Genomic DNA, 2,930 nt, shown 5'->3' with positions numbered 1-2,930 from the left:
TCAGGAAATACCTATGTCTTTTACTATGGATTCATGGCATTCAGAATATTTATTTTAACATCTCACTTATCCTATCATTCCCTTCTATAATCACAAAGCACATAATGTTATATGTTTTCTGTTTCTGAATTTTGATACAGCAGTTTAGAAATGTTGACGCTTACTGTTACATACTCCCTCAAAGCAGTGGTTCTGTTGTGGGAAAATTCCTCCTTTTCCACAGTTATTAATATTCATTCTGATTCCAACACCTACCCATCAGTCAAAAGTCTAAAGATCAACAACAGTTTCTCAAATGCATCTTGAAGCATTTTTGCTTAGGATGTTCCAGCCTTTCACTTCAAATTAGTTTCTTTCACTACAAAATCGTAGTTTGACATTTTATAAGTTGATAACTGCTCAGAATCAGAGCCAGTTCCTTTCTATCTGATCATCTTTAATTAATTCCTGGATTTTAAAATAGAAAGCAAGCCACAAATCTCTTTTCATGGCCTTCTTCAATGGAAGAAATTCCAGTCTGATTCGAAAATATGTTCAGAAACTTTAGTTGGCTTCATTTTTCTTGGATTATCCTTTGACCTGCCATTCTTATCTTTTTTTTTCCCATTCTCGTTTAGGACCAAAAACCAGAATACCCACGATCAATATCCTGGCTTTTTAATTTTACTAAATGCAGTTATGAGAAAGAACCCCGCTAATCTGATCATAGCAAGCAGGGCAGAAACTGGAGATGTTCCTTCACACTGTTTTCCTGATCTAAATTATCCCCTCAAGATGCTATTTTCTTAGGAGGAAAATACAGGAACATTCATCTTGCCGATATGTTTTTCTTCCTTTTGGGGGAAGGAGCTTTTACAGGGCAATTCTAAACAAAGTTATGCCCTTCTAAGCCCACTGAAATCTATAGTACTAAAAAGGTGTAATTCTGTTTAGGATGGCACTGCAAAACTGAGAACATTATTGGAAAAAAAGAGTAAACAACCACATTCCTCCATGATCAAATTTATCAGGTCCCCACAGCTGCATTAAGTTTAAAAAGTCTGGAGATCAGTCATGACTTTCCCAACTTAATCCTTAATAGTAATTAAAGAATTGTAGAAATCTTCTAGGAAGGAAAAATAATCCTAATAGTTTGTCATGTTATTCTAGCATAAACCTTTGCGGTCTAGGGAGTAAATAACATTTAACATTCCTTCCAGTTCTGTGTGTTGACAATGTTCTACTGTCATCAAAGGGTTAAGAGGACTGTGTCACAGAATAGAATGAGAGCCTACAGCTTTCACTGTTTGGGGGTGGAATACATCTAGGTGCTGACGGTGTGCGTATTTGTTTGCACTGGGGCAGAGAGGCTGGATAAATCAGTTCTCAAAGCTGTAACACCACAAAAGCCTTCTATCCCTAGATATCTCTTTTGGAGTACACCGAGGATCGAGCTCAATCTCTTTACACTCAGGAATTCCATCCCCAAACCAGAGAATCTTCCCAAATTTTATTTAGCAAAACCAAGGGAAGCAAATCGATTCATTAACAAGCTGCTGTTCTGAAGAATGCTGGGCTGAACAGCCACAAAGACTGCGCTAGTTATTTTTCTCTGGCTACCCATTGACAAGATTTATTAATCATTTGTTTATCTGATTCTTTTGAATCTGAATGCAAACATGGTAGGTTGTCAGGCAGCTAAAATAATGAAGCTCTGACTTAAGCATACAATACAGGAAGATAAATGAGAACAGGCTTTTATATAATTTGGGAAGATCTTGTAGCATGCTTTCTTTCTTCTTTAAGTAAGACTGTCCTGTATACAATGATAATTCCTTTTGCTATGCTTCCTGCCTCACCAGAGATCCCAAGTCAAACCAAGCAGCCACACTGGGGAATTCTGTGATGTTGGGACAGAAAGAGGTGTAAATCAGAGTACATAGCAAGGGCAGTATAGCTCCTCACAACCCCTTTGGAGATTTCCACTCCATTACATTGGATTTGCGCCTTTTAAGCCTCACAACAAAGAGCACTTCCTTTGTATAGCTCAGTTAAGGTCTTCCATTCCCCTTTCCCACAGAATAAATTCATAAAGGAACACAGACCAAAGCAAAGTAATTTGCAGCTGGAAACAACCTGGTCAAACAAAGTGAAAACAGGACAATTCCAAAGGCGGTTTTCTTGATCAGTTTTAATTCATGTGTACAGCTGAATATAGAAACAGATCTAACAAGCAAAGAAGACATTGATGAGAAATGCAACGTTTGTGAATTGGTCTAGGATCATGATATTTCTGAACAAGTTTGACCTGGTGAAAAAGATCTTCCCAGAGGGAAAACTCAAATCTGTAGTTGCATATGGGAAGCGGATATAATGTTCATAAATGACTCTTAATTTGGTTTAAGTGATGAGCACGTCCAAAATTTAAATTTAAAACCAACATTAGCCTGAATGTACAGGTTGGTATGTGTGTGTTTTTTTAATTGCCTCTCTTCCATTTTCTATTTTATCAGTTAACAACATGTGCAAGTGTTAAATTCTGGATCAAAAAACATTTTTATCATATGAAAAGTTGCCCTTGCCTGCTCACAACGCAACACAGAAAATTGTTCCAGACAAACCAGCAGTGATGAGAGCAGAACGGGGGTGCAGAAGACACCTCAGTTACACTGAATTCAGTACAACTGACTTCAAAATTGGCTGCATGATTTCATAATTGTTCATTGTTGCAGTTGTTGGTTCAAGAGGTCATTGTTCAAGGAGCTCTGGAGCTTCTAGTCACTGATTTAATCATACATGGACATATCAACTACAAATGCAGAGAAAGAGCACTACAAAAGCGGACTCCAGAAGGTCAAGCCTTCTTAAATTCCCTCTCCCTCAAAAGATTATGTATTACATATAAAGCAAAGTTGAAGGTATCAGGAAAATTTCTATTAATTCATATATTT

The sequence above is a fragment of the Euleptes europaea genome, chromosome 3 (assembly GCF_029931775.1).
Source record: "Euleptes europaea isolate rEulEur1 chromosome 3, rEulEur1.hap1, whole genome shotgun sequence".
Lineage (NCBI taxonomy): Eukaryota > Metazoa > Chordata > Lepidosauria > Squamata > Sphaerodactylidae > Euleptes > Euleptes europaea.
This window is presented reverse-complemented; position numbering follows the sequence as displayed.